Source organism: Cricetulus griseus, chromosome 5, assembly GCF_003668045.3.
Source record: "Cricetulus griseus strain 17A/GY chromosome 5, alternate assembly CriGri-PICRH-1.0, whole genome shotgun sequence".
In the NCBI taxonomy this organism is placed as follows: Eukaryota; Metazoa; Chordata; class Mammalia; order Rodentia; family Cricetidae; genus Cricetulus; species Cricetulus griseus.
Window position 1 is genome coordinate 120,483,203 of NC_048598.1, and position 14,615 is coordinate 120,497,817.

General features: G+C 44.1%; 1 protein-coding gene across 1 annotated transcript in view; it reads left to right on the top strand.

The window, feature by feature from the left end:
- Positions 1-14,615, top strand: part of Dpf3 (double PHD fingers 3) — a 276,886-nt gene that overhangs the window by 246,295 nt on the left and 15,976 nt on the right. The window lies entirely within an intron of this gene.

The following is a 14,615-nucleotide window of genomic DNA, read 5'->3' on the forward strand; positions in this document are numbered from 1 at the left end:
CATGGCTCTCATTAGGGCGACTAGGGCGCTGTGGGAGAAGCTATTACTTAGGGTGAACTTCAGTTTTGTTAGCAAAGCTCAGACACCAAACACTGAAGGACCTTGTCCAAGATCAGAAGAAAAGGAAGGTGTCCACTGGGGCATGAGTCTTCCTCTGGGAAGAATTGAAACGGAGGCTGGCAAGGGACCACAGCCTTGGCTTGGGACTTACATACCAGAATGACCCTGTTACTCAAAGATTGAGTTGGATGATATTTCTAAAGACTATTTCCCATGACATTTATGAGTGGAAGTATGATGGACCAAACCCATGACAGACGTGTAGATCGTGTCAATGTGAATTCTTCCTGTGACAGTGTTGAAGTCATCTAATCATCCCAAGAGGCACGAGACCATGCTGCTACAGGATGCTGCTTCTCCTAGGCTACGTGTCCTCTTCGGGTCTTGTCTTACTTTGTTGCCCACTTTGTTGTGGTACTCTGTCTTCCCTTCCTTAGATACCACCATGCATCTTTCTTCAGGTTCTCTTTTCTCACCATGCTAGATCCATTTTTTTTCTTCAGTAGGTTCTGTTCTTGGCACTTTTTAATGCTTTAACCTCCAAATGTTTCCCATTTCCCATTCCGATTAGTTCTTTCAAATTTTTCTCTGTGGTCACCCCCATGATTATCTCACTATATTCCAAAAGCCTCCTCTGTCACCCAAATCTCAGGATTTCTAAATTTACATGCCCAATCTAGTCTTCTTGCCTGAATACAGAACGACATCCTCTCACTGATTCTAAGACATCTCCACTGAATGCCACATGAATGCAATGGGTGTAAATGAAGCCTGTTATTATGCACCCATGTGTCTCTTAACAGCAGAGGGGTTGTTCTGAGAAGGGCATCATTGGGTGATTTCATGGTTTTAAAAATGTAGTAATGCTAAACTAAGATGACTGTAATGTCACTGGGCCATATAATCTAGCAAGACCAGCATGGATCCATTATTGACAGAAATGCCATGGTGTAGTACACAAATACGTTTTGCATGACTTCCATCTCTAGCTCAGCTAATAGGCCTGTTTTCTACTTAGAAACATTGGTGACATTTTTGACTTCTCCATTTTTTTCTTACTGATGTGTCCAGAGAGGCATCATGTCCTGTTGACCAATTCTACCTTTCAAATTCTTTCAACTTTACTTTTATTCCCAGTACTAATAAGCTTTTCTTTCATTCAGGACCCTGCTAGAATAGCATCTCATAAAAAGACCAGATTTTTTTCTTATTCTTCTTATTTTTAAAACAATTTTATTTTTATACCAATCCCAGTTCCCTCTTCCTCCTGTCCTGCTCCCCTCATCTTCTCTCCATCCAACCCCCATCCACTCCTCGTAGAGGGTGTGAGACCTCCCATGGGGAATCAACAAAGTCTGTCACATCACTTGAGGCAGGACCAAGGCCTGCCCCCCTGTATCTAGACTGAGCAAGGTATCCCTCCATAGGGAATGGGCTCCAAAAAAGCCAGTTCATTAACTAGGCATAAATACTGGTTCCCCTGCCCAAGCCATCCAACTGTCACCCACATACAGAGGGCCTAGTTCGGTTTTATGCAGGTTCTCCAGCTGACAGTTCAGTGAGCTCCCACTTGCTTGGGTCAGTTGTTTCTATGTGTTTCTCCATCATGGTCTTGACCCCTTTGCTCATTTTACCACTCCTCCCTCTCTTGAACTAGACTCTGGGAGCTTAGTCCAGTGGGTAGTTGTGAATCTCTGCATCTGCTTCCATCAGTTACTGGATGAAGGTTTCAGGAGATCATGTCTATTTCCCCTTCCCTGGGGATCCATGTCTGTCTGTCTTAGGGTCCTCCTTGTTTCCTGGATTCTCTGGGGTTGTGGTCTGTAGGCTGGTTATCCTTTTCTCTATGTCTAATATCCACTTATGAGTGAGTACATACTGTGTTTGTCTTTCTGTGTCTGGGTTACCTCACTCAGAATGGCCTTTTCCAGTTCCGTCCATTTGACTGCAAATTTCAAGATGTCACTTTTTTTTTTTAAAACCACTGAGTAGTACTGCATTACGTAAGTGTACCACATTTTCTTTATCCATTCTTTGGCTGAGGGACATCTAGGTTGTTTCCAGGTTCTGGCTATTATGAATAATGCTGCTGTGAACACAGTAGAGCAAATGTCCTTGTGGTATGAGTGTGTATCCTTTGGGTATATGCCCAAGAGTAGTATTGCTGGGAAAAGACCAGATTTTTGTCTGTTATTGTGCCCAGAACATTGTGTGTGCTCAGCATTCATTGACTATTTAGGTACTGCAAGCCACCACCTTCCTCAATCACCTCCACTGTATCCACTCTTTGCCTTACCACTAGAGTCATCTCTTGAAAGCATGGCTATAAGCAAACCAGTCCATTGCTCACAGAGTCATGCTGTGGTCCTTATGCCTGAAGTAGAAACCCCCCCCCCCCCCCGATCTTTGCATGGCTTTCCATTTATCTTCTGTTGCCATTTTTCCTCTCAGTTTCTTTCTGTGGCTATTCAGCTTTGACTGAATGGACCTTGTTCCTAATGTTTTCTGTTATTTCATTTCCCTTGTATAGTTCATTCCTCCTTTTTTATTTCACTTAGGCAACTCCTATCCTTCAGGATCCAAGGCTCAAATGCTACCGGCTCTTATTGGCTTTCCCCAAGTCTCCACAACATGATTTAATGCTTCCCCACCTCAGGAGTTTGATTCTTTTCTTTGTTATAATGCTGAACCATGTTGTACTGTAGTCATTTTTAAAAGTACCTCTTTCCCCAGAATAGTTAGTTATCTGTTGCTACATAACAAGTTATACTAAAACAGAACAGCTTAAAATAATGAAATCTTATGAACTCAGTTTCTGTGATCAGGAACCTAGGCTGGGTATCTCAGGTCCAAGTCCCATCCTGAGTTGGCAGTCAAGTTGTCAGGCAGGGCTATGATCTCATCCGAAGGCTCATTTGGTAGGGGATCTAGTCTAAGCCCACCTACATAGCTTTGTCTTCCGGATCCTACAGATCCTCTCCAGATGTTGTTGCATGGAGCTTATATGTCTTTCTTCATTGCCATATGGATCTCACCACAGGGTACCTGCCTACATAGAAGTTATCTCCCCTAGAGTAAGAAAACATAGGAGATGGGGAAAGCTTTTTGTCACCCAGTGTTAGAAGTAATAGTGACCACCAGTGCCATAGTGTACTTGATAGAGGTGTGTTATAAAGTCTAGTTCATACTGAAAGAGAGAGAATGACACAAGACTATGGACACCAGTCTTGGTGAGACTGTCTGGTAGAATACTTGAGGCTACCTTCACACCTGCTAAACTGAGCTCTCTATGATAAGATTCACGTCTCATTGAAAACTTGAGCCCCAAGTTCCTGTTCCAGAGAAGAAGCTCAATGGATTTGGTCAAATGAAATGGAAATTCCCCCCTCCCCCGAGACTCTGATCACAGTGAAACAGATTACAAAGTCAGAATCCTAAAATTAGGTCACAGTTACTTAAAAATGTAAAACAAAGTATTGAAACTAATACTAAACATCCCCTATTCCCAGGCCCTTCTGTGATTGTCCCCCAGTCTTTCCTACCACACAATAGAAAGCAAGAGAGCATTTATCCATTTCTCCTCTGACATGGCACAACCCTATGAAATATCTTTGAGAGAAAAACTGAAAATTCTACTCAGAATCCTTAGATGGCTCAAGAACTTAAACCACTCATAAATTCATCTTCCACTTCCTGGACAGTCCTGATTAGAGGATCACAGGCAATCAAGAGTTGACTAATCACTCTTTCCCATCAGTGACCCATTAATTACAGATATCAGCCCTCCTGGGTCTATTCAGGACAGCAGGAAACATAGTAATTAGTTTCTTCTTTGGGCTCACATTCCTAGAAAATCCCAGAGTCTTTAGCCAGGGCCCATGGCTGCTACTGCTCCTGATATCTAGAGAGGTCTGAAATGCATAGCCAATATCAAAGATTGGCATCTGAAGTTGACGGTAGCCTCTAGATGACTATTCAGGATGGGCTCCACACACTGTTGGGGGCACACATCACTGGTGAAGAATTTAAAAGAATCAGCCGAGTCTCTTCTATTGACATCACCATTCTCTTTCTCCCTGGCTGGCAGTATCTTCCTGTTGTCACAAACAACTACTTCAGCCCAGACCTAAAGCTCCCCATAGGGATAACCTTGCCCAGGGCTTCTGTCTGCCTGCAGATCCTTGAGAGCTCATGTTTGCAGGTCCTACTTACATCATGGGATGATTGTGGCATGATTGATGGGAAATGCTTTAGATTTCTAGTGTAGTTGGACTTTCCTTTGGGCTGCCGGTTCACAAATAACGACTTATTACTAGTTATGAAAGCTTGGTCTTAGGCTTGTTTTTAACTAGCTCTTATAACTTAAATTAATTTATTTCTATGAATCTAAGTTCTGTCATGTATGCCCATCCTGCTTCTTCCATGTCTCCTGGCTTTTCTCTTATGCCTAGACTCATTTCCTAATCCTTTCTCTCTCTCTCTCTCTCTCTCTCTCTCTTCTGGGAAGTCCTGTCTGTACCTCCTTCCTAGTTAATGGCTATTCAGCCTTTTGTTACACCAATCACAACAATATACCTTCACACAGTGTACAAATATCCCACAACATTCTAGGGCTTTTTAATATCTAGGGATTTTTGTCATGGCTGTATTTGGTGTTGGTGTTGGTGTTGGACTAAGACTGGGTTTGTCAACATGAATTCTAGTAGCACTTGTTGGCTGTTTTAATTTCTTCTTTTCATTTTGTGTTTTATCCAGCAAACTCTAGAAGGCTTGTTTTTCTCTTTTTCTCCAAACAGGTAATTTGGGATCAATAGCTATCTCTAAATTTATCATGTATGGGTAGAATAGAATGAGCCATGGATTCATGGCCCACATATTACAATCCTATAAGTTAATATATCAGAAATATAATGCCCAGAGAGGCCAAGTGACTTGTCTAAAAAGACTTGGCTGCTGCCACATATCTGAAATTGCGACAGTTGCTTCATGAGTCAGGATCTTGTTTTAGCTCACTGTTATGTCCCCGGTACCCAAGAGAGTGCTGCCACATATATTTATACAACAAAAGCTATCAAGAGAATAAACAAACAGGTGTTTTTGACCCTCAGCTATCATATATGACTAATTAGGAGCGGTGGGGTCCTTATTGCAACCTGGCACTTTTCAAATGTTGTGCCTTGGTCCCAAATTGTACCAATCAAGTAAGTCACATAAATCCAGGTCAAGACTTTTCCATCCATCATTTCACTTTGAGGGGATCAACCACAGTGCCCTCGGGTGTACAGATGGGTATAGAGTTGTTTCTAGGAGACTTCATCTTGAACCATACGTGACCATGCAAACGAGTTTCTCAGTCCATATGAGAATGGCTCCATAAGCTACTGGCTGCTGAGCCCATCAGAGGCCTCTGGTGCTGTTACATGAATGTCCTATGTGTGGTATTTATAGTAACAATTGGTGTAACAGACCTCTAGCTTCTGTGTCACGTGATGCGTGGGTGCTGTCCAGCTTGCTAGCTTGAGGGTAAGGATTAGCTGACCTCTCAGATGAGTTGAAGTTGCCCCACAGTGAGGTGTTTCGCCTGAGCAAAAGGCAGCCACACCATCATTTATTTTTAATGCATTTTTGTTAGTTTGGTCTTTGTCCTTTCCACTCTCTTTCTCTTCTTTGTCTTCTTTGAAGTACATGAAAAATGGTAAGAAGAAAAGCAAGCCATTCGGGTGCCTCTGGAGTGCCATTCCATTACGGTCATCAATTTGCAGGTGTCTCAAGCAGTAGAGGTAACATCTGGGGCACACAGGGTGAGCTTGTGGACCACTATAAAAGATTAACAGAGCAGGCCTTGAGAAATAATCCATGAGAAGAAAGTATCTGTGAATACACCTGTGGTAATATATGTGGAAAATTTTTTAAAAATATTAATTCTTTGACAATTTCCTACAATATGTTTTGACCATATCTGCTCCCAACTTTCTTCTCCCAGTCTGCCAGGCTCCCAATGTGTGTCTCTTCCACCTTCATGTTTTCATTTTTTTAAAAACAATCCTACATGTGCTATCTGTCTACACGCGCATGCTCAGCTTACCAGTGGCCAGACCCTGAAGAAAACTGACTTCTTATCTCCCAGCACCACACCCACATGGGCTGCTGTGTGTGTGTGGTGCTGGGGGATTGAAGCCAGGCCCTTAGCACATGTTAGGCAAGCACCTTTAGCTCTGAGCTATGTCCCAGCTCTACAAGAGTTTGGAGTCTTGATTTTACAGAAGTGGTTCCCCCCTTTATAGATTAAAAGTAAAGACTCAGAGCCTCCTTCCCTCCCCATCTGGTAGGCTGGGTGTCAAAGTGGGGAACAAAGGGAGGCAGTGAAGAATTGAGGCAGGGAGAGAGAGAATATGAGACTGAGTGGATCTGACTGAATGAGTTCTGTTCTCAAGGTATCAAATTACATTTTTTTCTCAAATGTCTCTGTATTTTTATTCATATTTGATTATTCTTTATATAAATTCTTTCATTAAATCTTTGTATATAGTTTTGGGGCACAGGTGAGCTGGCCCTGAGGACCTAACAGCAAGAGAGCTGACTCCACTCCCTGTCGGCCCTGCCATGTATGTGATGGCAAAGGAGAGGGAAAGATGCCCCTCCCCCTTGCCACCTGTGGCAGGTGGGAGAGCACACCTTGGAGGCACAAGGCCTGGAGTGCAGGCCCTGCATCTTGCCTGGGCGAAATAATAAAGCTGGCCCTGGAGGTATGTGTGCTGGTGAGCCACCCTGAGGGCATGAGAGCAGGAGAACTGGCCCTGCCGTCTTGCTGCCTGGGTGAGTTAGCTTGGCAGTGCTGGAGAGCTTGTCCTGGTGGTAATGATGAGGGAAAGCCGGCAGGCTGACCAACCTGGCTACCACCAAGGCCTAGAACCAGAGCTATGAGTTCCCTTCCACCTCTCACAATATCCACATCGTCTCTGAACTGCTGGAGCATGTGAAGGGGTGAACCTGCAGATCCAAAGCCGCAGGATCTCCATGACACAGGGCAACAACAGGAAATCCAAGAGGAGTCCCAGTGAGGACCCAGTACAGAGGGTGTAGAAGAAGTCAGAGGCCTTAAACCAAACCAATGACTCATTGCAATGAACACTTACAAGTAAAGATAAAGATGTATGGACTAAAGGGTATACTGTCTGACTCACTGGTCCACGCTACAGCTTCCATGCTGAGACTTTTGTTTGTTTGTTTTTCTTTTGCTTTTAAATTTTATTTTATTTTGGGGGGAAGGTTGCAAGGGCAAAAGGGTGGATATGAAGGGGTAGGGAAATGAATGGGATCAGGATACATGATGTGAAATCCAGAAAGAATCAATAAAAAGTTCAAAACCAAACAAAAACTTTGTATATCTTTTCAATATATAAATATTATAATTTTGTGTATATGAACATGGATGTGTGTGTGTGTGTGTGTGTGTGTGTGTGTGTGTGTGTGTGTGTGTCTTCAGGTGTGTTTGGGTGCATTGTACAACATATGGAGGCCTTCTGCCAACACTGGATGTGTTCTTCCATTACTTTCCACAAATTTGGCTAGACCGACCAGTGAGCTCCAACCATCATCCGGTTAGCTTCTCCCTGGCCCTGGGATTACAGCCCTGCATCACCTTGCCTGGATTTGTATTTATTCTAGAGGGGTGCAGGGGCTTGAACTCAGGTCCTCATACTTGTTCACCAAGCACTTTACCCACCAAGCCATCTCCCCAGCCTCCAGATTATTTTCTCACAAATGCCCATGGAGACTTGCTCTTTGTACTGTTTCAGGTTAGAGGTGATGCTATGCATTTTGTATAATTTTTATAAGCTAAACAGCAAACCTAGGAACACATCTTGAGTTTTACATGTACTTTTATGAGAACCTTGGATATCCAGGCTCTCCTTTTCAGATAAATTAGTTTTTAAAAGCTCAGTGTTGACAAATAAGGTAATAAAACCTAATTAGATGTTTATAACTTCACAATGAATAAATAATAGAGCTTGCTAGCTTTATGCTTCTCGTATCTTTTTTTATTTATATTTTCAGCTCAAACCTCACAAGATGATTTCCCCCCTCCAACCTTTAATTTAATTGGTGATGTGGCTTAGCCAAGCCCAAATTGAATATTGGCAACAATGAAGTAAAACATCTTTTAATAGGGATCATAACACAAGAAAAACATCATAGCAGTTTGTGTATTTATTTTTTGCTCAGGGTTGGTTGAAAATGAACTGAATTCCATTGCATGGGATGGCTGCTGCATGAAACGGGCTGCTTAGAAACATGTGTTATCTTCTAAGCCATAATCAGAACATGAACTTATTCAGCGTGGTGTATTTAGGTGTGATTTTTCCCTAAAAGGTTAGAAGTGTCCAGGTGTGGGGACAGTTTTGTATGAGAACACAAGCAGGGGTGTGTGGCTTTTATCTAGAGTTTTGTATGTGTTACTTCTGACTCGAAACCCCTGAAAGCTCTTTGCTGTGTGTTGAATATGCTCATCACCAAGCACATGTCTTCTGTGCAGACAGGAGAAGTGTCCGTTGAGGATGAGGCAGTGGCCACTGCTTTTGGAGGTCCACCTTTGCTTTTCTACTGAGCTCAGTAGACTGTTGTGTCCTGAACACCCCATGCCTTAATCTCCGAGTTCTATCTTCCCTTGTCTGAGAAGTTTCCTATTTTGTTGTTGGCTTCCTTTCCCTTCCCATCTGCTGAAATAACCCCATTAAGCCAAATCCTATCATCAGAAAGCCTAGTTCAGGGGCCAGGCCTCCTGAATAGGTGCCTATGGGTGACATTTCCTGTTTGAGCTTCTAAAGAGGATTGGGATCAATTTGGGAGCAGATTGGTATGAACAAGGGATGCATCTTTACACCAAGTTCACTTTTGAATCTCAACTTTCAGCAAGGAATTGATTTTTAGTGTTGCTATTAGGATGAATCACACAGGCTACAGCTTGTGGTCCCTACCCCCAACCCCACCCATTTTCTGTGCTGCAGACAATGCAGACTCTTGTACTTTCTAGGCATGCATCTACTATTGCGCTAAATAACCAACCAACACTTGCTAAATCTTTGGACAATCGGAATCTTACAAATGTCCCATTGATGAATTTCATGCACCAAGGGACTTGGAGTAAACTGTCTTTGTTTTTGGTTTTGTTTGTTTGTTTGTTTGTTTTGTTTTGTTTTTGCTTCTTTTGGGACAGGGTTTCTCTGTGAAACAGTTCTGGCTTGTCTTGGAACTTAACCTGTAGACCAGGCTGGCCTCAAACTCACAGCGATCCGTCTGCCTCTGCCTCCTGAGTGCTGGGATTAAAAGCATGTGCCACCACTGCTTGGCTGTCTAACTTTCAATACATTGAGCTAAATAGCAGTATAAGTATTTGTTGCTTTAAGAAAGATGGAGGGATGGAGAAATGGCTCAGCAGTTAAGAGAACTGACTGCTCTTGCAGAGGACCTGGGTTCAGTTCCTAGCATCCAGTGGGTAACTCACAACTCAGTTTCAGGGTTCTGATGACCTCTTCTGGCTTCCAAAGGCATCGTACACACATGGTGCATATACTGATATGCAGCAAAACACCCATATGCATAAAACAGGAAGAAATTTTTAAAATTTTAGAGAACTGGAGACATGAGAAAAAACACCCTTAATTTCCAGGCATGTGCCTCTAAAAATGGTGGTTAACTTCACAAAAGAGCAAACAAGTAGTAAGTGGCCCTCAGTAAACTTCTGACAGCAACAAACCTCTCTACTCTTGCACCCTTGGATTGGAAAGCCTCTACCTACTCTTCTCCTACTTACATGAACTTGGAGCATTAACTCTGGACAAAACCAGTCCAGCAATAGACTCTAGAAACAAGCTTCCCCTGCTCTCCTTAGAAATATCCCCTTTTGTCAAACAGTGTGCGCTCTTATGTCCTTTCTATGGCTAGTAAGACATCGTAGTTTTGGACTTTTGCATGCCATTTATTGTTTCTAGTTTTGGGAGAGTGGCCAGCTTGGTATGGTGGCACAGGCACATGACTTCATTCTGGACTTAGTTTTGGGACCCATCTGTACAGCGACTAAACTTCTTGCACCTCTTCCTCCCTAGTAGAGAAGTAGTAAGAACATTCCTGTCTTCTATTTTTCCTCTCGACTGAGTAACGTTTTTGAGTTCTGAGCTGGGGCTGAGGCTAGTTTTAGCCTGGAGGCATGAGGCACGGGGGGGGGGGCGCTGAGGTCTTTTCCTGCATGTCAGAAGATCTTTGGAAAGTCAACAAGCTTCTCAACATGAGAACATAGAGAAAGCCTGTGTGATCCCCTGCCCCCCCCCACAGACTTCTAAAGATGCTTCTGACACCCACTTGCCACCATTTACTTGTTTAACTAAAGCCATCACCACAAAATGTCTCTAGAACTCAGCACAGGGTTTGTGTAGAGGCTGTAGATGTGTTCAATGTTTGGCCCACGGGACACACACGTGCCCTCCAGGACAGCTATGAATGTGGCCCAACACAAAATTGTAAAACATTGTGAGATTATCAAGATTTCATATTATTATTATAATACCACCGCCACCACCACCACCATCATCATCATTTTGTAACAGAAGTGAGCAGTTCTCAAGAGTCAACCTTGTAGACAATGGTATCCTGTTGTAATGTCAAAAATTGGGCGTGCCTGTAGGAGAACTCAGACAGAGTAGACTGATGACTGGCATCTGCAGTGTTGTAGATACGTGAACCGCACAGCCCACCTCAGCCCCACCCAGGCAGATAGATGCTCCAGTGCAGCTGCCAGCTGAGTTCCAGGCCATGGAATGTGCTGACCTTCCTTCCTTGGGAAGATGGCACCATGAGGAATGTTATTATTAGCAGGACAGCATTTGTGCTGATCTGTCAACACTCCCTCATTCAGATTAGATTGGGCACATTTAGGATGGTATGACCATAGATAATACCCTCATTCTGGGTCTTTACGGAACAATGATAGACCTGCTGTGTCACACAGCTGGCCAGTTTTTCAAATACCTTCTTTTGGCTATGGTCAATCCATACTTGCCCAGTTTGATTCTTGGCTCTCTGGCCATTCTGTTTTTTTTTTTTTTTTTTCTGGTTTTCTTTTCTCCCTTGTTTTTATTTTCAAGTCAGGGTCTCACTATGTAGTCCTGGGTGGCCTTGAACTCACTGTCCTTTCGCTCTAGGCTCTCTGGTATTGGAATTTATAGGCGTGTTGTGTTCCATCACCAGCTCTTCTGTCTTTAAATAGATGATTCCTCAAATCTTAGTCCTAGATTTTTAGAAATCCCTTCACCTTTCTTCCCCTTTCTCTCTTGTTTTCCTTTTCCTACTTTTATTGATTTTCATATTTTCAATTACCACCTCGTTAGCAGAAATCAATCTTGAGGTTTTTGGTTCTTTCTTTCTTTCTTTCTTTCTTTCTTTCTTTCTTTCTTTCTTTCTTTTCTTTCTTTCTTTCTTTTCCCTTTTTAGGCAATGTCTCTGTGTAGCCTTGGCTGGCCTGGAGCTCAGAGACATCCTTCTGCCACTGACTCCCTAGTGTTGGGAGTAAAGGTGTGCTACTAAACCAGCCTTGTTTCTACTTCAAGTCCACACATGTCTTTTGAACTCTCAACTCTGTGTTCTGCTCCCTGATTCAACGTGCACTACTCAGAACAGGGGTCCTCCGGGGTTCCACACATTCTTCCTACAGTGTTCCTCGTCTCAGTAGTCACACTGCTCTCTGCCCAATTCCTGCATTCAGACACTCACTTTCCCACATTTGCAGTATTCAGGTGGGTCAGTTCCTATCCCTTTCTGATTTATTGTTTTCTCAGGTTTACACCTGAGCCTCAGCCTTAGAACCAAACCTGGCAAAAATTCTTGTGTCTTCTCAGCCTCGTAGCAAATCCTTTCCAGACCTTCTCCCCAACCCCCTAGTTTCTTCCTGCTGATGTACATTTTCATTTGTGTGTTCTTATTTTAAAAGATCTTTTCAAATGTTTGGGAGTAATTATAGGTTTATATGAAATGACAGTGATCCCATGTTCCTGTCCCCCAGTGATGAGCATCTTAGAGACCCACTTACAGTAGCAAAGCTATTGCGATCCTAGACCCTTTGCGGGGTTTGCTGTTTCACAGGCTCGTGCACACATACATATTTGTGAATGTTTGGTGCATGCCTCTGTATGGTTCTCTGTCATCACCTATGTAACCCCAAGATCCAAAGCTAAGTCCTCAGCTTCAAGATCCCCTAAGAACGCTTCTTAAAAAACATAGTCATCAGGCCTCTGCTCTGCTTGGAAGCCTTCAATGACTTTATAGGCCCAAATGCTTACATAGGGATGTAAGGGCCTATTTAGTCTGGCTTCATTGTTTCCCGGTGGCCTCCTGCCCCTCATTTTGCAAAGAAGCCTACACTCATGTTCCTAGGTCCTCTCTTTCCTCTAGTTTGCAAAGCTCTTTGGCTGCTCAGAGCCTGGGCGCTCAGGTCCCTTTACCTGGCATTCTCTCTCCTTCCCACCCGGTTAACTTTTGATCTGTCCAGTACTGACTTAAGCCTCTTTCCCAGGAGGATTGTTTTCCTTGACCTCTCTGGCTAGATGCTCCCATTGGTTTTCACCACCACCTCTGCCTCACTTTTATGGTGTTAGTTGTGCACGGGGTTTTAGTAATTTGAGGTCTCTTTGGAGGGCTTAGGGTGTCTTACTCACACTGTATCTTTTCTGTCTAGCGTAACAGCCAGCTTAACAGCTGCTCACCAAACAGTTGTTGAGTTAATGAGCTCTTCTTGGTGTAAGCTGGCTTTTTACAGCTGGGGTCTGGCCCAAAGCCAGGGAACTGGATAAAACCTTTTGCCTAGGTGGGTGTATGTCCCACAGTCTCAGCTCCATCCTTTCCAACAATGTCCTGTCAGAGAACCTGTGCACCTGTGGCCCATACCACTGAACCCACCGCTGAAAATGTCCCCACTAGTCCCGTTCTGTTTTCACTCTGAAAGATTAGCGCAGGAAACAGTTTGGCTCGTATTCTCCTCCGATCGTACTTTGGGACGTTTTCCAGAATATCAGAGGAATATTCATGCAGGGTTTTAATTTAAGGCTTCTTTCTGGCCTCATCTCTTCCCCTTTCCTCCTACCACCGCTTATTTACTCCCACACCAACACTCTCAGAAACCTCAGTGTGGTTTATATGTGGGGAGCCCCAAATCTGGTAGGTCCTTATGCTGATGGACTAGCCAGTATTTTACCCAAATGAGCATGGTCTGATGGACTCTCTGAAGATTCCAAAGGGAAACACGGGGTTCCTGTTGGAATGCGGCTCTGCTGGGGGCTAGGGACAGGACTTGGAAGTCTGTCTGTGAGCACATTTGGTAAGTGATGCTAACTCTAACTGGTGCTCCCTCTTTATAGTATCCTTTAAAGAAAGAAATTCCTCACACAAGAGGGGCAAATGCTCTGTGCAGTTGGAACTCTGGAGAAGGATGGGCTGGGCCAGGCCAAGCTGCTGGTTCTTTCCAGCAGAGTCAGCAGTGGGCTCTGCCCATCCCGGTCACAGCACTGAGAAACTGGGAACATCATCTAGGTTTCTCTTCCCTGGCAGCTGGAATGCCGAGGGTCGGCTCCCAGCTGTCTGGTCACTTTTGGCATTGCTCTTTGGAGTCAATGAAGGGATGATGGAGTCCTGCTTGGCAGGTTAGGCCTCAGACTTTTCTTCAGGACTGTGCAATCTATGGTCACTGCTTAAAGTCCCTCTCCTGATCTGGCTATAGGTTTAGTTAACATGACAGTTGTAGGACAGACCTGGTTATTTGCTGGGTTAGTCACTGCCTTGCCTCCCAGCCAGACCCCTTTGCTTTTCTGTTCCTGTGACTGTTCAGGGTTTGGGTTTTTGTTCATCTCTTGGCTGTGGGCCTGGATACTCAAGGAACCACAAAAATGCCACCTGTTACCCCTATGAAATCCCTGAGAACCTTATATCACCCCCAGGCAGTGTGAATAGGAGGTCCCAGCCCTAAGTAGCTCTGATAAATTGTCCTGTCCCAGCTTCAGCTAGGGCTTGGGCAGGGGTGATGTGGATGCCTCCCACCAGGTTGCCTTGGGCTCTGTGCTCCATATCACCTTGTTTAGTGCTCTCTGATCACAGCTTTCTACTCTACTTGTGTGGTTCTTGGGGTGAAAGGGGCTGGCTGGTACTTAGTAAGAAGGTGAATATCCATCTCTCCATTTGGCCTCTGCCTGGCATGACTAGAGGTGGCTGTGGTAAGGACTGTGAATAGAGCTGCATTTAGACTCCCAGTCTGTTGCCCAGCCAGTGCTACATCTGCCCTCCTCCATACACCTTCCAAGATGTGCCTTGAATTAGTGGGGTTGTGTAATGATAAATCTTTCCGCCAAGCTGCCCAAGCCCCGCCACCGCGTGGGTGCCCAGAATAACACACAGAGTCTTTTATTAATTAAAATGCTGCTGGCCAATGACTAGGATTTCTTACTCTATATATTTTATAAAGACGTATCGGATCGAGGACACTGGCAGCATGTGTCCTCTCTTGTCAGGCTCAC